The following is a 25,981-nucleotide window of genomic DNA, read 5'->3' on the forward strand; positions in this document are numbered from 1 at the left end:
TTATTAGTTCTGTAATTGACATTTCTGTCAACGCAAACATCAAAAGTTAGAGCTGGAGGTGGCATAGAAATGTTTTCCTGCTCGGGGGGAATAGGAGTATTCTTTTATTTAATTATTTCCAACAATTTGCCTGTCAAAGCAAAAGTGGAAGTTCAAGTCACTCTAAATTGTCTTACCTTAGCCTGTAATTTAACTAAAAAGGGATGCAGATTCAAAAGGACTAAAATTGCTCTTAATTTCCTGGGAAAGATCTAAAGTAAAATGAATTAAGGTATCTTGGCATATTTTTCAAATGCTGTTCAAAAAATGAAGTGTGTTAAAGGGGATTAATTTGAATGCAAAGGAATCTTAGCAGAAAGTTAAGTCCATCAGTGCAACATCATAGGGGTTGTTTTCAGATTACCTTGTCACCTTTCCATACTCCTACATATTCTGAATTGCTCCTGCTTTTGAAACTTGGTACTGCTTCATCTGTATTTCAAACTGGCTTTCTGTTTATTGACCTGAAGCTTGTATTTAGTTACTTGTAACCTGGATAGTATGTTACATGAAGGCACTGGATGGCAAATACAATATGATTTCCTTTAAGACACATGCCCAGGTAATTGTAAAAGACCAGACTCACAGTAATATTACGTAAGCCTCACTCCTGGTTGTGCTTTTTATGTTCAGTATAGTCTGCAGTTTTTGAATTTTGGATTGGTTCAAATGCTATCTAAAAAAAATTTCCTCATGATTTAAATGATTGTTAGTGGCCTATTACTACTCCTAATCATAAATACAGAGCAAAATAGTCTCAAACTCCATTATTTTCTTCTAATTTCTTAACTCATAGTCTGATTAGAGAAAAGGCGATTACAAACAGCTGTTACCATAGAAACCAGTTTGCATATACAAAAATGAAAATTTTGTATATTTAAATGAAGATAGGCAATTAGGAAAGAAATTAGTTTAGGAGAATGTGATGATCATATAGTACTTATGTGTGGCAAGAACCAGCTAAAGAAGTGCTTCTCAAACTTTAAATGTGTATGTATGTTACCTGGAGATCTTGTGAAAATGAAGTCTTCTTAGGTCTGGGGTGGGGCCTGATCTGCATTTCTAAACAGATGTCCTGTCAGACACCACTGCTTTTGGTTGCACCACACTTTGAGTAGCCAGGATTTAAATTGCCTGCTTATATTAATTCATTTAATCCTCATATCACCCTTATAAGGCCCATACTATTACTATATCCATCTTGCAGATGAGCAAAATATGTTCCGATAAAACATTCTTGGCATACTAGATACTATTTCTTTCATCATTGTATGTGTTGTATGTGTGAGAGAGAGAGAGAAGCAGAGGGATGGAGGGAGGAAAGGACTTTATAATATCATTTCATCTTCGGCATTTTAAATGATCTATGCCAACAAAATGATTAAAAATATATTTGATAAGGGAAGGTATTTAAGAGAAAGTGGAGGGAAAGGGTGTATTCGTTTTCTATTGCTCCATAACAAGTTAGCAAAAAATTTAGTCACTTTAAACAACACACATTTATTATCCCACATTTTCCATGCATCAAGAGTCTGTGCATGGCTTGGCTGGCTTCTCTCTTCAGCGTCTCATGAACCCAAAGTTTCAGTCAGGACTTCAGCCTCATCTGAGGCTTGGGGTTCTCTTCAAAGCTCATGTGATTCTTGGCCGAATTCATTTTCTTGTAGCAGTAGAACTCATGGTGACTACTTCTTCAAGGCCAACAGGAGAATCTCTGGACTCTTAAGGGAAAGCTTGAGCCTTCTTTTAGGCATTTACCTGATTAAGCCAGGCCCAGCTGGGATCATCTTGCTTTGATTATTTCAAAGTCAAACTGGTTGGGAACCTTATATCTGCAAAATCCCTTCACCTTTGCCTTATAACACACCTAGTCATAGCTATCATATTTATAAGTTTTACCTGCACTCAAGGCTAGGGATTATACAGGATGTGTACCGCAGGAGGCAAGACTGTTGGGGGCTGTCTTAGAGCTGCCGATCACAGAGAACTATGTAACAAAAATAAAGGAAACTTTTCATTTTCTTTCTTTCTTCTTTTTATTATTTTTAAATTTTATTTCTTTATTTTTTAAAATTTACATCCAAATTAGTTAGCATATAGTGCAACAATGATTTTAGGAGTAGATTCCTTAGTGCCCCTTACCCATTTAGCCCATCTCCCCTCCCACAACCCCTCCAGCAACCCTCAGTTTGTTCTCCATATTTATGAGTCTCTTCTGTTTTGTCTCCCTCCCTGTTTTTATATTATTTTTGTTTCTCTTCCCTTATGTTCATCTGTTTTGTCTCTTAAAGTCCTCATATGAGTGAAGTCCTATGATTTTTGTCTTTCTCTGACTGACTAATTTCACTTAGCGTAATACCCTCCAGTTCCATCCACGTAGTTGCAAATGGCAAGATTTTGTTGATTGCCGAGTAATACTCTATTGTTTATATATATACCACATCTTCTTTATCCATTCATCCATCGATGGACATTTGGGCTCTTTCCATACTTTGGCTATTGTTGATATTGCTGTTATAAACATGGGGGTGCATGTGTCCCTTCGAAACAGCACACCTGTATCCCGTGGATAAATGCCTAGTAGTGCCATTGCTGGGTCGTAGGGTAGTTCTGTTTTTAGGTTTTTGGGGAACCTCCGTACTGTTTTCCAGAGTGGCTGCACCAGCTTGCATTCCCAAGGAAACTTATCATTTTGAAGCACCTGTTAGGTAAAGCCACTTTTACGTACATGTTATCTTGCCACCATGACTATGCAAGATAAGTACTATTAATTCATTTTACATGTTTATATTTTCATTTCTCCTATTGGACTGGGTATTAGGATATAAAATATACAGTATTAGCTAAACAAAAAATTATCTAAACAGCTCTTTAAAACAGTACATGATGAATTGCCAAATGAGTTGTAAGAGCATTGATTGGTGTAGGTTTCCAGTGTCTTTTTCAAGTTATTTCTATTACTCGTATAGCCCTCATCATCTCTGCCTGTTCAGCTATCAGCTTAAATGACATTTTCTTTATGATACTTCTTATCCCCAGTCAGAAGCGATCTGTTTTTCCATGAATATAGAATTCTATAATTTTGCTTATTTATCTTTTGATGACATTTATGATATTCTATGTTAAATTACAGTCACATGTGCCTTCTTTTCCCTACTTGACCGTAAATTCCTTCTGACAAGCTTGGATCTTTATTCATTCTGGATCTGTCCTCTGCCTATCAGAATTTCAACACAGCGGGTCACCAGTAAATGGTAGCTTTCATTCACTTTCAAGTGATTAAGTCAGGGGAAATGTGAGTGAGTTAGTAGGATTTGGAAGAGTAGAAAGTAGGAAGCCATAGCATTCTGACATTTGTGAAAACCATAAGTATGGATGCACGCAGAATCCGCAGTGTATCTGTGAGACATGAGTGAGAGGTTAGAGAGACAGGTCGAGACCAGGCCTTGGAGGCCCTCATTGAAAACATTGACACAGCATTGACTTTCACTGTATGAAGCCATGAAGAATCATTGAGGGATTTTGAGCTAGGGCAGGAATGAGTCAGGATTTGAGTTAGGAAGATTAAGTGGGCAGTAAGCTATGCAAAGTGCAGTTAGGAACAGTGGAGAAGAACCTGTGATTATATGTCTAATTTGAGGAGATAAAGCCTGAACCAGGGTGCTGATCCTGGAAATAGAAACTGACTGATTTCAGGGAAATAATTGACAGGAAAAGGTGATGAGTCAGACTTGTCTTTAATTGCCATCTTCAGAGGCTCAGTGCTGGGTTAGCTTGCCCTGGAAACAAGCATCTTTGTATATTAATTTTGTTCATTTATTTTGGGAATATTTTGTGTATCTACGTATTTTTAGCACTGCAATTTGTTCCTTAAAGGAACTTAGACTTCCTTTAAGGTTAATGTTTTATATGGGAATAAGCATTTAAAATCACTGCAGAAATTAAGTAACACTGTGAAACATCACAGTGTGTATTGCATTTGACCCAAATATAATCAAGTTCCAAATGTGTGGCTTAGATCCCAGGTCCTGTGAGATCGATTAAGATTGTCATTTGGGCTCTTGATGTTTCCCCCTGCAGATAACCATTGGTGTCTCAAACACCTGCAGTCTAACCATTGGATGCTTGAGTAGGATTCAGCCCCATATCAACTGAACTTCAGTGTTTAGTATTGATTTCCTCTCCTGTGATTTGTATTTCATTTAAAAGCCTAAAATACAAAATCATGGTGCTTAATTCATGATTATAGTCTGTTGAGTCTAATCTTATTCCACCTCAGTTGTACAGTAACCTTTATATGTTAAAATACAGCACCTCTAAAGAATGAAAATCTAGCATTCAGTAGAAAGTAAACTACCTTCTCAAATTTCTGGGTTGTATGTCTTCTACCAAAAAAAAAAAATTCTCATGCCGTTTTAGAGAGTAATTAATCTTTCAGTTTGAAAAAGAATACATTTTAATAATTTCTTGCAGCAGTATTTTTGTGCCTGTCAAGTTTATTGTCCTGTCCTTAACTGGAATCTAGTATTTTTTTTTAAGTGATAAGATTCTTAAATTTGGTAGATTGAAATCTGATGTTATGATAATGATTTCTATTATATTTAAATTGTATAATATATAGCCTAGTCTTTTATGTGTCCTTTTATAAGTCCTTTTATAAGTCCTCACTTTTCATAAAATTGATTGTTTTTTTTAAATGTATTGGGCATTTAAAAAAATCATCTTTAATATTTTGAAGCAAATAGAAATGAACGGTTGCTCTGCAGGGGTCCTGGGTCTGGTGAGCTATGGCCTACTAGCCAGAGCTGCCCTACAGTCGAGTTTTGTTGTAATGGGTTCTGAGCTAAGAATAGATTTTATACTTTTAAAGTATTGTAATAACCACAACCCCACCCCTATGCCCCCCCCCCCAAAATAAAGAAGTGGAAAGAGAAGAATAGAGCTGAAAATATTTACCATTTGGATCTTTACAGAAAAGTTGGTTAACTCTGATAGTCACAGCGTATTTGTAAATAGCTTTAAGTATGTTTTATATAATTCCTAAAATTCTGTGGAGTGTACTGTTATTTCCGTGCTTTCTCTGTGTATGGAGCATGGGGTCACTGTTTTAGCTAAAGTTACTTCTTGTTAGTTGCGTTTGTCACATAATAAATGCCAAAGGGCAATGTATTAGTGCTCCAAAGAAAACTCTTCTTATACACCTTTACCACATGTAGTAAAACTGAAGTAAAGTTTTAGCGTATTTCTAGTGAGAAGTATATAAAAAAATGAAATTAAAGATTTTTTTTTTTGCATTTTGAAATGACCTTAAGTGGGGCAACTCATATTTCATGCATGGAATTTGCTGTTAACAGAGAATATATTTGAAAGGAAATATGAGAAATAGCAAGAAAAAAAAAGTGCTCTACCGTTACTGTTTCATCATATAGGTGTGATGGAAAGCCCACGCGTTCCTCATGTGGTTATCTCAGTGTGCCTAAACGCTTTGTTGGTATTGAAGTATATTTGCACTCCTTGGTTCTATTGGCAAATCCCAAGTGTGTACTTACTTCAAACTATCATAAATGGATAATCTGATAGAAAAAGTACCTCTTAATGTTATAAAAATATTTCTTATATTGTTATTTAAGTACTTTCAGGGAAGATTGATCTTCAGCATTAATATAGTGCATAATTTGGTTAGAAAATCTGTCTTTTTTTTTTTTAAGTTTATTTATTTTGAGAGAGAGAGTGTGTGTGAGTGAGCTGGGGAGGTGCAGAAAGAGAAGGAGAGAGGAAATCCCAAGCCAGCTCCATGCTGTCAGCAGTGAGCTTGACGTGGGGCTTGATCTCACAGTCCAGGAGGTCATGACTTGAGTAAAATCAAGAGTTGGATGCCCACCGACTAAGCCACCCAGCTGTCCTGAAAATCAGTCTTAAAGACAATTTTACTCAAAAGATTTTTTAGAAGTATATTGTATGAACTTTAAGTTTTAACTTTATAGTAAGGATAAGATTGTGAATATCGTAAGTGTGAGTTGTGATTTTTTTTTAATTTTTTGTTTTTTTTAAATTGAACATTCATTTTTGAGAGACAGCGGCAAGCAGGGGAGGGGCCAAAGAGAGGGAGACACAGAATCTGAAGCAGGCTCCAGGCTCTGAGCTGTCAGCACAGAGCCTGACATGGGGCTCGAACTCGTGAACCATGAGATTATGACCTGAGCCGAAGTCAGATGCTTAACCGACTGAGCCACCCAGGCGCCCCGAGTTGTGAATTTTTGTACTGTATGCTTTTAGAAGAGAGTTTAAGTGTTTATTTTAAAATGCTCCTATCTGGTTATTAAACTTTTATAGGTTTGGTTTCTCTTGGGGCTTTTTGGGTTTTTTGTTTGTTTGTTTTCATGCTGGGGTAAATTTTGGTTCTTTTAGTACTTTGTAGGTATATTAACTGAATGAAGCATTATTATTATACAGTATCAAGAATTAAGTGATCATGTCTCCCCTTCTTTTTTTTTCTAATTAAAAAGGCCATTTCAGAAGTTAGAAAATTAGTTTGAATTAACTCACACTCTCATGGGAAGTTATCCCTAGTTCGTTCTTAATTTAGTGCTATTTTCATGTTACTCCAAAATGCAGGCTGCTGTCCTCTGTCATTTTAATGCTGGTGCAGTAAAGGCTTCGCATTTCCCAGTGCCTAAATTCTCTCGAGTGCCAGTTAATGTGATGCTTCTTTGCCTGGCTTAATGTCTGCAAACTTCTTGAAAGTTGGAGATTAATATTAATATATAATTTATCTTAGAGACATTGTTGAAATGCTGCCTTTGCAATTTTCCTGTGAACGCTTTCTATAAATATTATATAATAGGATGAAGATTAGAGAGGAAAGAATATTAGAAGATAAGAGGGAGGTTGAACTCAGTAAAATTTGGTTATGCAAATTATTGGGCATGGCACACACCAGACTAGAGCTACACCAAGTTTGGATGAAAACTTGAGCACTTATGTTTCTTGCTATTCAGAGTTTCCATTACATACAAAGGTGTTTTTATTTGAAATCCCTAAAATTTAACTGAGATAGGCTTTTGCCGTTCTTCACCTTTGAAACTCCTTTTTCTTAATTTAATTCATACAATAATTGGGAATTTAGGGAAAATCTTTGGTATTTAAAGTTTTAGGTTAATACAGGATTTCATGATATTTCTTTTTTTTAATTTAATTTTTTTATTAAAAAAATTTTTTTAACGTTTATTCATTTTTGAGAGACAGAGATAGAGCGTTGAGTGGGGGAGGAGCAGAGAGAGAGGGAGACACAGAATTCGAAGCAGGCCCCAGGCTCTGAGCTGTCAGCACAGAGCCCGATGCCGGGCTCCAACTCACTGACCACAAGGTCATGACCTGAGCTGAAGTCACGCTCAACCAACTAAGCCACCCAGGCGCCCCTTGATATTTCTTTTTTAAGCAACATAATTACTGCATGACCTGAGTGAGGATTTTAGGTTTTGTTTTAATGAAATATATTTCAAGGGTTCAAGGATCTCACACATGTACATGTAAAGCAATTGTATTCTAAATAAAGTTGTACACTGGTACTTTTCTGGGGATGGGAAGCCTTAATTTAATCCTATAAATGTCTTTGTTGATAGTAGGGCTGATCTTTAAATGATAGATAAATGAACTTTGTACTTGAAGGGTCACTAAAATTAGCTAAATGCCATAGAGTATTTATAGAAATTTAACTTGCAATTATTTTTGCAAATATTTTTGCAAATATTTTTACATGCAATTCTATTTTCCTAAGTGGTTCAAATAAAGCCTGTGTTTGAACAGTTTGTCTAGATCCAGCATGTTAAGAGAGAGATAAGAATATTCACAATGGCTGCAACTTAATATGATATCAATAACATTTTTAATGGTAGCCTAATAAAGAGACGAGAGTGGTTAGAAACAGTCTAGTGTTCTCAAAATAATTGTTATTGTTGACAAATGATGATTTAAATGTAAAAGAAAGACCCCAAGTAGATTTTCTCTGAGATAAAGTTCTTTCTAGCAAATGTTGTTGATGTTTGTCATTTTAATTGTACTGACGACATGAATCATGTAAAATGGTTTTGACTGTTTTTGAAAATCATTTACTTAAATCTTTAAGACACTTAAATAAGTTAACAGAACTACTGAAAAATTGTCTGTGTAAAGCCAGTCACTGTTTTATGACTTGGGAAGATAAAGCAACTTTGTATTACTTAGAAAACAAACAGAAGGGGTGCCTGGGTGGTGCGGTCAGTTAAGTGTCCTGCTCTTGTCATGATCTCACAGTTCGGTTTGTAAGTTCAAACCCCGCATCGGGCTCTGTGCTGATGGTACTGAACCTGCTTGGGATTTTCTTTCCCTCTGCCCCTTGCCCCACTGGTGTGTGTGCTCATGCACTCTCTTTCTCTCTCAAAATAAATAAATAAACTTAAAAAAAATTTTTTTTAAAGAAACCCCAAAAATACATGGAGCTTTCTTTCTCTTTTTTATTGTTAAAAAATTAGAATAGATGTGAAATGGACTCTGACTGCCCACCAATTCTAATTCTCAGAAGGAATCTTTTAATGGTTCAGCTTTTTCTGAAAGGAATATTGTGTATATATCCTGTTTGGCAACTTGCTTTTCTTGTTAAACAGTCTATTTATGTACACTACGTTAAACTATTTCCCACTCATTTTAATTGCATAATATTCTGTGGCATGGATGTAGCCTAACTTACTTTTCCAGTTCTCTTTTTGAAGGTTCTACAATTTCTATTTTTCTTTTTCGCTATTTCAAATATTTTGAAGAATAGTCTTCCTTGTGTGTATATATATATATATGTATATATACTTATATATATATTTATATATTTATATAAATATATTTATTTTTTATTATTTTTTTTTTTTAATTTTTTTTTCAACGTTTTTTATTTATTTTTGGGACAGAGAGAGACATAGCATGAACGGGGGAGGGGCAGAGAGAGAGGGAGACACAGAATCGGAAACAGGCTCCAGGCTCTGAGCCATCAGCCCAGAGCCTGACGCGGGGCTCGAACTCACGGACCGCGAGATCGTGACCTGGCTGAAGTCGGATGCTTAACCGACTGCGCCACCCAGGCGCCCCTATAAATATATTTATATATACTTATATATATACATATATATATACATGTGTATATATATGTATATATATGTATATATATACTGTGAAGCAAAAATACAGATTAGTAGAAATTGCTGTGGTTTGCACAACCTGGCTTTCAATAGGTACTATTAAGTTGCTCTCTAGAAAGACTGCAGATATGTATTCCTTGCAGTAGTGTATCTGAGCTCCCCCTTCTTCATATTTTCACCCCAGGTATGTATAATCAGTCTTACAATGTTTACTATTCTCATTGGTGGTAAGTAGCATCTCATTCTCTTTACATTTCCCTGATTACAAGTAAGGCTGAGCATATTTTGTATATGTTTATTAGGTTTTAATTAATAAAAATTAATTAAGTTTAATTAAGTTTTAATTTCGTAAGCACCTCCATGACAGTTAAACTTCACATAAATTGCTTTTCCTGTCAGAGATTTAATATTTCACAATACTTACAGTCAAATTCTAAAAATCTCATTTGGTTTATATATTTGCCAGCATAGTAGTCTCAGGAGAAGTTGGGAAGAAAGCATGATTTTTGTAGCATGGGGGAAGAGTCATGAAACACTGTTCACTTAGACTCAGTCTTTGGGATTTTTATCTGTTGAGTGGTGTATATTGTCTTGAGATCCCAGCATACCATGGTTATACAAATCAAAAGTACTAGGAAATCCAGAATTAATCCTTCCTATTTGAGGGGAGGGGATTTTCTCTTCCCCTCGGATTCTTCCCTCCCTCTCAGAAGTTTACTGGGTACCTGCTCTTTCAGCATTGTGGTCACTTAGGACGGCTTCATTTTTGATCAGCATCTGCTTCACTTGGTGTGGTGGTAGTAAATCGAATCAAAATATATTTGTGTTAGATGAAAACATCTTAATCATGCTTCAGCTGGCTGAAGAAATGTAAATGTTCTGGAGGATGGTCGCTAGTGAAATCTAGAGACCATACAGTAGTGGTCAGTAGTGTTAAGGTATAGAAGGTGCCTAAAAACATATAGCACTTGAGACTTATTTTTGTGATAGTCCCTGGAGACTGCTTCCAGGATGTAATAATAGCAATAATAGGACTTAACCTTTATTAGACATTTATACATGCCTGAGAGTATTATCAGCATGTTTGGATGTTCTCCATATTGTGAAGTCAGCCCTTTCTGGCATCTGGCTTTTATTGCCATAAGTAGTAGTAGGTGGTCTATAGTTGTGCAAAGCCTGCTTCAGAGCCCTTGTGTCTTAGGAGGGTTTGTGTAGCCACTATACCCACTTTTGCTGCCAATTTAATGATTAGGATTCAGACTCAAATACTGTAGTGACCACCTGGGTGTGATCATTCACACACCCTGACGATATTGATACAGCTGCATGTTTTCAGCGAATCTTTGAATTAGAAGAGATCCTAGAGTCATCCACTGCCTCCCCTCTCCTAAAGTAGAATTCCCTTAATGCTTGGCAGGTAAACTGGTCTCTGTGGGAACAGGTTGAGTCACAGATTCGCAAGACAGTTAATTCCACTTTCTAGTTAACAATAATGGGAATTATGTATGAAGAAACTATGTGAATTATATTTAATTATAATACCAGACTTATAAGGTAGTTTTTTTCACATTTATTTATTTTTGAGAGACAGAGCAAGACAGAGCATGAGTGGGCGAGGGCCGGGGGTGGGAGTAGGCACAGAATACGAATCAAGCACCAGGCTCTGAGCTGTCAGCACAGAGCTCGACACGGAGCTCGAACTCATGGATCGTGAGATCATGACCTGAGCCGAAGTCAGACACTTAACCCACTAAGCCACCCAGGCACCCTATAAGGTAGTTTTTTTAATCAAAAATTTTATTATAGAAAAGTTGAAGATAGAGAGGTAAAGCAGTTTGCCCAGGGTCACACAGTGTGTGAATATTTTTCTTGCTAATATATTTTCTTTCTTTTTCACGCTTAGACCTTGCTTAAATTTCCCTTTTCCTCCACAGGCACTGCCCCATTATAAGTGAAGGCAGAGTATGACACAATCACATTGTTTATCAGCCTTGTGCTGGGGTTTGGGATGAAGCCAGAAAGCTGATGACAACTGTGACTCCCAGTATGTGTCTCTGGGCAGGGCTTGGGGACATAGGTGTCTGAGAAGACTTGAGGAGAAACCTGCTAGTTGGTGGGTTCTCTTTATTCAATCTGTTACAGTCAGGAAAATTTTGATAACCTCAAATAATTAAAATATTTAAATTTTGGAGACTGGCAACAAGTTAGGCATTATATGTTTTGCTCAGAAGATGTACTCAATAAATGTTACTTGAATTTATTTATACTGAACTATCTCATTCATAGTTCTGGAGACTGAGCCCCTGAGATAAAGTGACAGTGTCAGGACCAGAATCTAGGCTCCTGATTACTTTAAAATTGTATTCTGTGAACAATTAACTCCTTTAACTGAACCAAGACTGAGAGCTCATTAACTATTTGCAGAAAGATTGTAGAAGTAATTCATATACCATTCCTGTAGCAGTAGTCAGTATCAGGAAGAAGAGGGCTTAATTTTTCACTTGGAGAAATGATGGCTCTTGTCACACTAGGGGGATGTGGTGTTCCAATGATTTGAATATGGCATTGGGAGTTGAATGACTCAGATCTCTTATAACTACAGGAAGAAGGCTGAGCTTTCTGAAAAATTAGTGCTAAAAATATCACACTGGCTTTAATTTTGGGGCTGGAGTAAATATTTGTAAAATGTATGTCAGCAGAAGGGCTACACAGTATCCTACTGTCACTATTTTCATGATACTGTAAGTAGAGACAGGCAAATTAGTTAATAAAAATTCTAAGTGGTACTCATTTGAGCATACTAAAATATTTTGAGGGTTTTTTTTTAAATACAGAAAGTTTGTTATAAAAAACCCAGAAATTGGCTTTAGATAATTAGAGATTTAATTTATCCTTTCTCTTTGTATCAAAACCACAGACAAATTTTGCAGCAGAGAAATAAGGGTTTTAGATCTTACAAGTCTCTTCAGAATTACTTGGTTTTTGTATTTACCTTCCTTTCCACAACTGTCATGACTCTCTAGTGCTGGTTTTCTTTTGCTTCTACCATTCTGTGGCTTTGCTTGTCCACTTACCCTCCCTTTCCAGATCCTTTTTTTCCATCCTTCTTACATTCAATTATATTTAAAGCCTGTTATAGACAAAGCGCTGTACTAAATGCTTAGAACCAGGACCTGTCTTCAAGGAGCTTGCAGTCTAGAGGTAGAAAGAGATATGTGTATGATAAATCAAGATAGAGGAGTTAAGATGACGGGTTAATAGGAGGACCCTAGGCTTGTCTCAGCTCTCCAACACAGCTAGATAAATATAAAATCATTCTGAATACCCAAGAAATTGACCTGAGGACTAACAGAACAAACTGCACAACTAAAGGGAGGGAAGAGGCCACATTGTGTAAGGTAGGATGTGTGGAGATGAGATTTGGGGGAGAAATGGATTGCAGGTGTTGCAGAGGGGAGGGAACCTTGGTCACAGATAGAGGTGAGAGAGAGAGAGGGAGAGAGGAGGGCACAGGGAATGCACAGGAAAATACTTCTCCAAAGCGATTGACTGGAAAAACAAGAGGTGCTGAGTTTTGTGAGTTTTTACATCCAGGGGGGCTCAAAGACTGGAGTTTTAGAGGTCCGTGGTGTGGCTGGTGTGGAGCCCTGAGGACACTGCTCTGTGGAAGAAAGAGGGCAAAGAGCCTAGGGGCAGATGGCACAATCTGAGATCTGGGACAATCTGGGACACTCTGGGAGAGACAGTTCCCCTTTCTGGAGTGCATCTGGGAGAGGTGGCATTGCCTCTTCGGGGACAAAAGAGCCCTTGAGCCCCAGTAACCGCCCCCCTCCCCCAGCCCCTCAGCATAGGTGCAGAGACACCTGCTGAGGGTGGCTAACCTGGACACTGGCTCTTTGCTACTCTTTACTCCAAACTCCATGCCCCTGTGTTTTGGTGTGACTGCTCTTCTGGGACAAATCTTCATTAGTCCCAGCATAGTGAGACCCTCTGCTGGAGGACCAGTGCAGGTCCATGCCATGCTGGGTCCTTAAAGATTGGAGTTTTTAAGCCAGCTGGCTGCTTGGGATAAAACATGGGTGTACTGCACTGTTGGACAGGCAGGTGAACTAGACACAGGGTGAAGACAGGGATCTGAGGGATGCTGGGACACAGGAAGGGAGATTGCTCTTCTGGGAGGGCTTCTCGGACAGCAGGGGCACAAACTCCCCTCTCAGGGGATGAGGAAGGGGGCTGGCACCATTCTCCCCCCCGCCAGCCCCCACCCCTCAACATAAAATAACTTGAGTAAGCAGCACAGTGCCAACACTGGCAACTTAAGTCACTTATACCAAGCCCTGCCCCCTTGTGCTCTGCATGTGCTGCTTTTCTTGGGCAAGTGCAGTGGGCCTCTTCCTGAGAAGACCAGCACAGACCCCTGCACCATGTCTACTGTAGACCATGTCTACTGACCATAGGGTTCTTCAAAGCTTCAGCTCTAGTGGAAATAGCATCAGGTCATTTTTAACATAGCACACCTGGTTAAAACTCAGCACACTCTGGCCAAAGTCCAAACACTTCCTACTAGAGACAAGGAGAAACTACAGAGGACTGACGTGAGGGAAGGAACAGCCAAAACACAGCAGCAGAATGCACACCACATATACCAGGCATATCTCCTGAAGTGGTAGGCCCTGGAAAGTATATGACCTTTTCTTTATAAAGCCATTTCTCTCAGGAGCAGGAAACATAATGGAAAGGTCTTGTCCAGGAATCTAATCAAAACAGATATAAGTAATATGCCTCATCCAGAATGTAAAACCTCAATCATAAGGATACTAGCTGGGCTTGAGAAAAGCATAGAGGACACCAGGGGAGTCCCTTATCTCATAGATAAAAGACCTAAAAAGTAGGTGAAAATGAAAAAATGCAATAACAGATTTGAAACTAACTGGATGTAATGACCACAAGGAAGGAAGAAGCAGAGCAATGAATAAATGATATAGAAGATAAAGTTATTAAAAATAATGAAGCTGAAAAGAAGAGGTAAAGACAATTTTTGGATCACAACTATAGACTTAGGGAACTCATTGACTCCATAAACTGTAATACCATTTGGATCATAGGAGTCCCAGAAGAAGAAGAAGAGAGGGAAAAAGGGACAGAAGGTTTATTTGAGAAAATTATAGCTGAAAGCTTCCCCTAATCTGGGGAAGTAAACAGACATTGAAATCCAGGGGGCACAGAGAACTCGCATCAAAATCAACAAAATCAAGCCAACATAAAGACATATCATAGTTAAATTTGCAAAATATAAAGAAAAAAATCCTAAGAGCAGCAAGAGAAAAAGGGGTCCCTAACTTATAAGGAAAGACAAAGTTAGCAGATTTCCACAGAAACTTGGCAGGCCAGAAGGGAATGGCATGATATATTCAGTGTGCTGAATGGGAAAAATATGCAGCCCCAACCAGAGTGACCTGATTGAACAGGATGCTGAGATGCTTTATAGATTGATCCATGCCCACTATATCTTCACCAATCATGGTGTTGCCCAGATGTTGGAAGAATACCAGCAAGGAGACTTCGGCTACTGTTTCCGTGTGTACTGTGAGAACCAGCCAATGCTTCCCATCAGCCTTTCGGATATTCCAGATGAGGCCATGGTGAAGCTCTACTGCCCCAAGTGCATGGACGTGTACACACCCAAGTTATCAAGGCACCATCACATGGACAGTGCCTACTTCAGCACCGATTTCCCTCACATGTGCTTCATGGTGCACCCCAAGTACTGGACAAAGTGGCCTGCCAACCAGTTTGTGCCCAGGCTCTAACAGTTTCAGGATCCATCCAGTGGCCTACCAGCTGCAGCTCCAAGCTGCCAGCAACTTCAAGAGCCCAGTCAAGATTATTTGCTGATTCCTCACCCCACCTGTCCTTTTAACATTTCCATTCCTTTGCTGCCACCCTTTCAGGAACTCTCTATGGCTTTTAGTTTAATTTAAGAGGATCATTATTGTGGTGGGAATATGAAGTAAAGTAGAAGAAAAGGCAAAAACCCACAAAACAAAAAACAAACCAAAAAACAATACTAAGCTAAGAACACTGTACCAGCAAAGCTGTCATTCAGAATAAAAGGAGAGATAGTTTCCTAGATAGACTAAAAATAAAGGAGTTGGTGACCACTAAACCAGCCCTGCAAGAAATATTGAAGGGGACTCTTTGGGAAAGAAAGACCAAAAGCAACAAAGACTAGAAAGGAACAGAGAAAATCTTCAGTAACTGACAAAACAAGCAATAAAATGGTACTAAATTCATATATATAAATTACTCTGAATGTAAATGGACTAAATGCTCCAATCAAAAGACATAAGGTGTCAGAATGGATAAAAAAACCAAGACCCACCATCCAAATGCTACCTACAAGAGACTCATTTTAGACCTAAAGACACCTGCAGATTGAAAGTGATGGGATAGAGAACGATTTGTCATGTTAATGGACATCAAAAGAAAGCAGGAATAGCCATACTTATATCAGACAATGTAGATTTTAATGTTTATTTAGTTTTGAGAGACAGAGAGAGAGAGAGAGAGAGAGAGAGAGAGAGGACAAGCAAGGGAGAGGCAGAGAGGGAGACACAGAATTGGAAGCAGGCTCCAGGCTCTGAGCTGTCAGCACAGAGCCCAACGTGGGGCTCGAATCACAAACTGTAAGTCGAAGTCAGATGTTTGAGCCACTCAGGCGCCCCAGATAATGTAGATTTTAAACCAAAGACTGTAACAAATAAAGAAGGGCCCTTTATCATAATAAAGGGGTCTATCCAACAAGACGATCTAACAGTTGTAAATATTTATGCCCCAAAGCGTATAGATCAATTAATAACAAACATGAAAGAACCCATTGATAATAATACAATAATAGTAGGGGACTTCAAAACATCCCACTTACATCAATGGACAGATCATCCAAGCAGAAAATCAACAAGGAAACAATGGCTTTGAATGACAGATTGGACCAGATAGACTTAACAGATATATTCAGAACATTTCATCCTAAATCAACAGAATGCACATTCTTTTTGTGTGTACATTTGAAAAGACGTTCTCCGGAATAGATCACATACTGGGTCACAAATCAGGCCTCAACAAGTACAAAATGATTGAGATCATACATGTGTATTTTCTGACCACAATGCTATGGAACTTGAAGCCAACCACAAGAAAAAATTTGGAAAGACCACAATTACAAGGAGGTTAAAGAACATTCTACTAAAGAATTAATGCGTCAACCAGGAAATGAAAGCAGAAATTTACAAAATACGTGGAAACAAATGATAATGAAAACACTATGGTCCAAAACCTTTGGGATGCAGTAAAAGTGGTGATAAGAGGCAATACGCAGCCATCCAGGCCTACGTCAAGAAGCAAGAAAAATCTCAGGTATACAACTTAACCTTACACCTAAAGGACGTAGAAAAAGGACAACAAATGAAACCTAAAGCCAGCAGAAGAAGGGAAATAATAAAGATCAGAGCAGAAATAAAGGATACAGAAACAAACAAACAAGCAAAAAACCTCCAGTAGAACAGATCAATGAGGGGCACTAGGGTGGCTCAGTTGGTTAAGTGTCTGACTTGATTTTGGCTCAGGTCATGATCTCACTGTTGTGAGATTGAGGTCTGTGTTGGGTTCTGTGTGGAGCCTGCTTTAGATTCTCTCTCTCTCTTTCCCTCCCCCCCGCTTCTTCCATCCCTCTCCCCAGCCTCAAAAACTATCTCTCTATCTCTCTCTCTATCTATATAATAGAACAGATCAATGAAACCAGAAGATGGTTCTTTGAAGGAATTAATGAAATTGATAAACCCTTAGCCAGACTTATAAAAAATAAAAGATAAAGGACTCAAAATCACTAATGAGAGAGGAGAGATCATAACCAACACCACAGATGTAAAAATAATTATAAGAGAATATTATGAAAAATTATATGCCAACAAAATGGGTAATCTGGAAGAAATGGATAAATTCCTAGAAACATAAACTATCAAAACTGGAACAGGAATAAAGAAAACTTGAACAGACTGATAACCAGCAAAGAAATTGAATCAATAATAAAAAAAATCTCCCAACAACAAAAGTCCAGGGCCAGATGGCTTCCCATGGGAATTCTACCAAACATTAAAAGAAGAGTTCATGCCGATTCTTCTCAAACTGTTCCCGAAAAATAGAAATGGAAGGAAAATTTCCAAACTCCTTCTGTGAGGCCAGCATTACCTTGATTCTAAAACCAGATAAAGACCTCACTAATAAAGAAAATTACAGGCCAATGTCCCTGATGAACCTGGATGCAGAAATTCTGAACAAGATAGTAGCAAGTTGAATCCAACAGTACATTGGAAGAATCCTTCACCATGATTAAGTGGGATTTATTCTTGGGCTGCAGGGGTGGTTCAATATTTGCAAATCAATCAACGTGATAAACCACATTAATAAAGGATAAGAATCATATGATCCTCTCAATAGATACAGAAAAAACATGAGAAAGTACAGCATCCATTCTTAATAAAAACCCTCCACAAAGGAGGGATAGAGGGGACATACCTCAAGATATAAAGGCCAAATACGAAAGACCTATAGCTAATATTCTTCAGTGGGGAAAAACTGAGAGCTTTTCTTTTCTTTTTTTTTCTTTTTTTTCTCTTTTAGTTTTTTTTTAATCTTTATTTTTGAGAGAGAGAGAGACAGAGTGCGAGTGGGGGAGGAACAGAGAGAGGGAGACACAGAATCCGAAGCAGGCTTCAGGCTCCGAGCTGTCAGCACAGAGCCTGATGCGGGGCTCGAGGTCACAAACCATGAGATCATGACCTGAGCTGAAGTCGGACACTTAACTGACTGAGCCACCCAGGCACCCCTTCTTTTTTTTTTTTAATGTTTTATTTATTTTTGAGACAGAGACCGAGCATGAGTGGGGGAGGGGCAGAGAGAAAGAGAGACACAGAATCCAAAGCAGGCCCCAGGTTTCGAGCTGTTGACACAGAGCCTGATGTGGGGCTCGAACCCATGAACTGTGAGATCATGACCTGAACTGAAGCTGGACACTTAACCAACTCAGCCACCCAGGTGCTCCAAGAGCTTTTCTTCTATGGTCAGTAACAAGAAAGGGGTATCTACTCTCACCGTTGTTATTTAATGTAATACTAGACGTCCTTGCCTCAGCAATCAGACAACAAGAAGAAATAAAAGGCATCCAAATCAGCAAGGAAGGAGTCAAACTTTCACTATTCACAGACTACATGATACTCTACGTAGAAAACCCAAAGGACTCCACCAAAAAATTGTGCTAGAACTCATACACGAATTCAGTCAAGTCTCAGGATATAAAAACAATGTACAGAAATCTTTTGTATTTCTGTACACCAATAATGAAGCACCAGAAAGAGAAATCAAGGAATTAATCCCATTTTCAGTTGCACTAAAAACCATAAGATACCTAGGAATCAACCTAACGAAAGTGGTAAAAGATGCGTATTTTGAAAACTATAGGACACTTCTGAAAGAAATTGAAGAGGACCCAAAGAAATGGAAAAGCATTCCATGCTCATGGATTAGAAGAACAAATGTTAAAATGTCTATACTGTGCAAAAGCAGTCTACACATTTAATACACTTCCTATCAAAATACCACCAGCATTTTTCACAGAACTAGAACAAATAATCCTAAAATTTGTATGGAACCACAAAAGACCCCAAATAGCCAAAGCAATCTAGAAAAGGAAAGCAAAGCTGGAGGCATCACAGTTCTGGACTTTAAGCTGTATTACAAGGCTGTAGTCATGAAGACAGTATGGTACTGGCACAAAAACAGACATATAGATCAATGGACCAGAATAGATACCCAGAAATGGACCTACAGCTATATGGTCAACTAGTCTTCAACAAAACAAGAAAGAATATCCAATGGAAAACTGGACAGCAACATGCAAAAGAATGAAAGTGGACCACTTTCCTACACTATACACAAGAATAAATTAAAGATGCATGAAAGAGTTAAATGTAAGACAGGAAACCAAAAAATCTTAGAGGAGAACATAGGCAGGAACCTATTTAATTTCAGCCATGGCATTTTCTTGCTACATACGTCTCTGGAGGAACAGGAAACAAAAGCAAAAATAAACTGTTAGGATTCCATCAAGATAAAAATCTGCACAGTGAAGTAAACAATAGTTAAAAGGCAGCCTTTGGAATGGGAGAGATATTTGCAAATGACATATCTGATAAAGGATTAGTATCCAAAATTTATAAAGAACTTACCAAACTCAACACCTAAAATACAAATAATCCAGTTAGGAAATGGGCAGAACATATAAATAGACATTTTTCCAAAGAAGATATCCAGATGGCCAACAGACCTATGAAAAGATGCTCAGCATCACTCATTTTTAGGGAAGTACAAATCAAAACTACATTGAGATATCACCTCACACCTGTCAGAATGGCTAAAATTAACACAGGAAACATGTTGGTGAGGATGTGGAGAAAGGGGAACCCTCTTACACTGTTGATGGGAATGCAAACTGGTATAGCCACTGTGGAAAACAGTATGGAGGTTCCTTGAAAGTTAAAAATAGAATTACCCTATAATCCAGCAATTGCCCTAGTAGGTGTTTACCCAAAGGATACAAAAATGCTGATTTGAAGGAGCACATGCATCCCAATGTTTATAGTGGCATTATCAACAATAGTCATAGTATGGAAAGAGCCAAAACGTTCATTGGCTGATAAAGATGTCATTGATATATACAATGGAATATTACTCAGCCATCAAAAAGAATGAAATCTTGACATTTTCAATGACATGGATGGAGCCAGAGTGTATTATGCTAAGTGAAATAAGTCAGAGAAAGGCAAATACCATATGATTTCACTCATATGGGGAACTGAAAGCAGATGAACATAGGGGAAAAAAGGGAGAGGCAAACCATAAAACAGACTCTTAACTATCAAGAGCAAACTGAGGGTTGTTGGGGGATGGGTTAAATGGGTAATAAGTCATTCCAAAGGGAATTTGTACTGAGCACTGAGTTTACATGTAAGTGAAACGCTAAATTGTACTCCTGAAACTAATTACATATATGTTAACTAACTGCTAAATGAATGAATGAATGAATGCAAGATGTTAGAGGTACAGACACTCAGAGAGAGAGAAGTTGAATTGCAATAGATAAAATTAGGATACCTCTTGAAAGCTATGCACTTATGGTCATTCCCAAAGCGAGGTTTTTGTTGAATACTTAAAATGGTCATGTTATCAAGTTAAGGGATTAAAGCTCTCTAAGAAACCTTGAGTTTCATTCTCACTACTTTTCTTGAAAAGAGGATGATACTTTGCATAAGAATAATACACCTGAAGGATAGAATGATGCAACAGATTCCCATTCCTTTCACTATGACCAGCAACCAGATTTTAGGGCAGAGGAACAGAGCGTGGATTGTAGTTTGACTTGATGGAGTATCTGACTTTCACATAGGTCACATTTTATATGCTGTCCTTTATCACGTTTTTGAAATTTATTATGAGTTGTAAATATACTCATAAAAAGATTAATGTATCAGATCCTATGTGATGTTTTCAACTGAAATAATATAAGCGAACAGTAATTCTCAATACACGGGAGTACCTTATCACTCCAGGAGTGTGTGTCCTCAGTTGAGAATTTACTGTGTGCATTGAGAAATGTCATTTATGGAATGGGCTACATATGTAAATGATAAATAGGTAGAGTTGAGAACCATTGACTATAGAAGTCACTTATGCTGAGATTTAGTGGCCCTCAGTCCAAGTCGGTATACATGGAAGGCTCTTTGACTTTTTAATGCAATTTCATTTTGCCACCCGTTCAGCTAAGAAGTGTGCAGAGCAAATGGATCTTTTTCACAGTGCAGACTACAGGTACATTTGGCACTTACCAATGATCTCAGTTTTGAAGAGTCTGCACTATAGACTGTGAAAAATGTAGACAGTTGGTATTCAGGATATTCCCTCTAAAGAAAAAAAATAATGATTTATTCTTTTAGATTTTTCAAGTGTGATTCCCATATCCATTAAGATCATTAGAAGGACATCTGTAAATCAAGCTTGTTATTTGGTATGTTTTATTAAAATTGTAAAGGTTTAATTAACTTCTAATGGGTGCCCACTACTTTGCTAAGTGCTGTGGACACGAAAATAAATAAGACATGACTCTTATCTTGAGGAGCTTTTAGTCTAGTTGAAGAAAAAGACCCATAAATAGATAATTTTAGTAATATATTGTAAATGCAGTAATAAGAAATGATCAGGATATAATGTGAGCTGACTAAAAGAAAGTTTGGCCTGAAAATTCAGGGAAGACTTCTTGGAAATTGTGCCTAGGAGTTCAGTCTTGATTAATGTATATTATTTAGCTAGAAATATTTGGATGCCTGGTAAGGGAGACCTTCCAGGCAGAGGGAAAACAGCATTATGTGTGCAGTAAGTTATATTCACTCATAAAGGTGGGAAATGATACATTATGAGATTAGAATACAGAGGGTGACTGATGGATTGAGGGCCTTGTAGGCCATTCTGACTTTGTATTTTTATGCTTTAATCAAGGGTTGGTATAAGAGATATTTCTACAGGTGTGGTAAAAATGTCTTCATGGACATGACTTATTATGTTATTCAGGGTATTTTGTATAAAGATTTAAGAGATTGCTCACACATCTTGGGAAAAGATAGCTTTCTTTTTTTTTTTTTTTCAAAAAATTTTTTTTTAACATTTATTTATTTTTGAGACAGAGAGAGACAGAGCATGAACGGGGGAGGGGCAGAGAGAGAGAGGGAGACACAGAATTGGAAGCAGGTTCCAGGCTCTGAGCCATCAGCCCAGAGCCTGACGCGGGGCTCGAACTCACAGACCGTGAGATCGTGACCTGAGCTGAAGTCGGACGCTTAACTGACTGAGGCACCCAGGCGCCCCAAGGAAAAGATATCTTTGTAAGTGAAATTATTTTTTAAACTTTTATCAGTAAGAATTGTGCATGTAACCCTTCATTTTTTTTCATTCTTGTCTTTGGAGAAGGTTAAAGCTTAGTGTTTCATTTACCTGTTGTATGTTGTTTTTGCTTTGATGTTCTGATCTAAGGCATCTTCTCAGTCCCACAATGATCCTTGACTTTTCTTTTCTCTGTTGCCATGTATCTATATACATTTGGTTTTTTCTGCTAGAACATGAATACCTCAAAATCAGGGAGCGTGTCTCTTTCATATTTTTAAGCTTGTCCTTGTAGTGAATGCTTAGTAAATGTTTGAATGAATCAGTAATTGATTAATTGATGTTTGGTTCATTTTACTTGTGCCTATCGTTAACTTCTGTCTCAAATAATTGTTTCTGGTAAATGGATAGGGTAGATATAAATAAATAAGATATAAATGTACTAGTGGTATGGGCTTCATATATCTAATTTCTTAAATCATCAGTTTCTCAATACATGAGGAGGACATTGTATAATAATAGCTACTGTTTATTGAGGGTATACTATATGCTAGGTACTTAAAGCTTTCCTTCAGATTGGCTTTTTTTTGTGCCATTGCATATGTTGTTCCTTGTTGGGAAGATATTTTCATCAGAACTTCTGCTTGCTGCCTTTTTCTCATCATTTAGATCTCAGCTCAAGGCTTAAGTGTTATCTCTTCAGATAGTCTTCCTTGACAACTTCTAGCTAACGTAGGCCCTTTCTTTCTTAGTTTTTTTTTTTTTTTTCCTGGAAGTCTTCCCTTTTACACTGAGGCAGTGTTAGTCTTTCTACCATCTTTTTCTAATGGTACTTTGAACACACCGTTCTAGTAATTCTAAAAATACCTTATTATAAATATGGGCTTTTAAATTCATTTCTCTCACCTTTCAGAGTGTGAGTTCCTAAGGGGCAGATGGTGTTTTATTCTCTTTTGAGTTCCCATTGCTTTAGTATGTGGCAAGTGTTAAATAAATATTTGTGTAGTGAATGGAAATATCTTTGAAATGTTAGATTCAGTGAAGAATAACATATTTTTGGTTTTAAAATATGTTAATGGGTGTTAGAATAAGTGATATAAGGGTGAATAAATGTTCAGAACAGACTTAACATAGCAGGCTTCAGACCCCTACCCTTAGAAAAGCCTGTTTTCAAGGTCAGCCCTTGGCTCTTACTGGAAAACAGATTTCGAGAAGGTTCCCACCATTCTCTAACTGAGAAGAGTGGCTCACTGTGCCTGCACTGTGTGTACTAACAATATTGTTTCATGCTGAACATGTAGCTTTCCTTCTGGACTGTGGAATTTTGGTTCATGCTAGGCAGAAGGTCCTTATGTGATCAGCCCCGACAAAAACCTCTTTCATGAGCTTTCCTGGTAAACAACATTTCATATGTGTTGTCACAACTCATTGCTGGAGGAGTGAAATGTGTCCTCTGTGACTCCATGGGGAGAAGATTCTGGGAATTTTGCACCTGGTTTCCTCCAGACTTCACCCAGTGTCCAGTGTGCCTTCTCCCTTTGCCAGTTTTGCTTTGTACCCACAGCAATAAGTCATAAGTGTAAATACAACTCTATGCTGAGTCCTGTGAGTCCTCCCAGTGAATCATTGAACCCGGGGGTGATCTGGAAGACCTCTGATTTAATAAGATAGATAAATCTTTTGTACTTCTAATTTTTGGAGAAATGATAGATAATAAGCAAGAAAACATCAAGAACTAATAATGCCATTTAGATATTTAAAATTGGCTGATTGGTGTAGTTAGCTACTTTAGATTATATGTTCAGGTAAAAATTTCTCTGAGGATGTGGCATTTAAACTGAGATCTGAGTAATAAGAAGAAACCAGCCATTGGGAGATGGGGAAAGAGCATTTCTGAAGAGGAAACAGTGCAGAGGAAAGTGAAAGTTCTATTGAAGAATAGAAAGGAAGGCAGATGACTGAAGGGAAAGGGGAAGCCAGAAAGTGGTACGATACAGACATGGTCAGGTAGCCAAGGGATATTTTGTAAGTTCCTGTAAGCCACAGTGAGTTGGTTGTTTTTTTTTTTTTTTTTTTTTTTTTTTTTTTTTTTAAGACTTTGAAGTGTTTTAAGCTGGGCAGAAGAGACAAAGATTTGATTCATGATTTCAGAACACTTCAGCAGCTGTATCTGCGGAGAGAGAAGTTCTGTGGAGTAGAGATGGAAACAGGGAGACCATTGGGAGACTCTTACAGTAATCTGGGCCAAAATGTTGGGGGTTTGGATGAGGGTTGTAATGTGGAGAGGGAGAAAAGTAGAGAGATTTGAGATACATTTTGGAGGTGGAATGGACAGGGGTGGGTAATTAAATGTAGGCATTGAGGGAAAAAGAATAACTTGTAGATTTCAGTTTTTAACTGCGTAGATAGTGCTGTCATTTATGAAAATGGGAAAGGGGAGGGAACCAGGAAAATACAGGTAGGTGAAGAAAATTAAGGGTTTTGTTTTGAAAGTTTCTCAGATATTCAATTGGAGATGTCATATAGGCAGTTGATACATAGGTTCTGAAGCTAGTGCATTTCTTTTAATCATCAAGCATGTATTGAGTGCTTACCAGTTGCCAAGTACTTTGATAGGGTGAGGAATGCCGTGATGACTAGGACACAAGTCCCTTTGTTAAGCAAGTAAGTTAGATCAGAAAGGAAGGCAGGCAAGTATTCAGGCCATTACAGAGACATGTGTTATCATAGGGCCATGTAGAGAGTCTCTTTTGGCGATTTCTGCCTATTTCTCCCATTGTGTTTTGTACTTGGTAACCTCTTCATCAGTTACTAGCTTTCCCTTAGGAGGAGAATATAAAAAAAAAATCCAAATGCAGAGATGAACCTGATTTCGCTGTTACTTCCTTGACTACCTGATTTCATGTGGCTGCTTTGACTAGTCTTGTGGGCGTTTCCCACTCCTTTCTCGTTTACTTTTGAGTATTTTGCCTTTCAGAGTTACACTTATGGCTGAAGGGGTCATCTGCCCAGTTAGAGGGCTCGTGAGTGCATTGTGTACCACAGAGTGTGTGTTGGGGAGCTCCCTTTCCACCTTTCAATTAAATTTGAGCTATTCTAATGGGTTTTTTCTTCTCTTGCTTCCCTTTGTTTCTAATTTTCTCCAACCCTTGCTTAGTTTTCTCCCTCTGATTGGCTGCCTTTTAAAAAGTCATTCGTTGAATAATAAGTTTTAAAATAATCCTTCAGTGTAACTGTTTACATATGTTCTTTCTTATAATCTGCCAGACACTAATTTCTTTCTTCATCACCCCTCAGTTTATTTTGAAAAGTCATTGATAATGCATTCAAATAGACACTGCCCGACTTTTTATTATAAGACCATACTAGTCTCTCCAAACACATCAAATTGTACATGTTAAATATGCACAGCTTTTCATACGTCAATCATACTTCAGTTAAAAACAAAGGAAATGAGCAGAGAATTAAAATGCATTTCCAAAGCCCTGAAAATACAAAATGTAAATAAATACCTAAGTAAATTCTAAGTCATTAATATCCCAGAAAAATGTAAAACATAAATACACACACAAAAGGATAAACTAGCCTCATGATCAAGAAAACTGTTTAATGTTAAGAGCCTTAACCTTTTTTTACCTCAAATGTAAGCTAGCTTTTTTCTGTTCTGATTATCTGTACAAATTTGTGGATCTAGAAAAACAATGAAAAAAAAGAGGAAGGTGTATTGACTGCCCTGGTTCTCTTGAGTATGGTTGACAGATTTCACTGATGAGTGATACATTTTTATTAAT

The 25,981-nt window shown here is 37.8% G+C and overlaps 1 protein-coding gene and 1 pseudogene across 6 annotated transcripts in view; both read left to right on the forward strand.

The window, feature by feature from the left end:
- The window catches only part of RABGAP1L (RAB GTPase activating protein 1 like), a 758,910-nt gene that overhangs the window by 176,724 nt on the left and 556,205 nt on the right, over positions 1-25,981 (forward strand). The gene's annotated exons all lie outside the window — the stretch shown is intronic.
- On the forward strand, positions 9,242-17,819 carry LOC131496050 (casein kinase II subunit beta-like; annotated as a pseudogene).

The sequence above is a fragment of the Neofelis nebulosa genome, chromosome 15 (genome assembly GCF_028018385.1).
Source record: "Neofelis nebulosa isolate mNeoNeb1 chromosome 15, mNeoNeb1.pri, whole genome shotgun sequence".
Taxonomy (NCBI): Eukaryota; Metazoa; Chordata; class Mammalia; order Carnivora; family Felidae; genus Neofelis; species Neofelis nebulosa.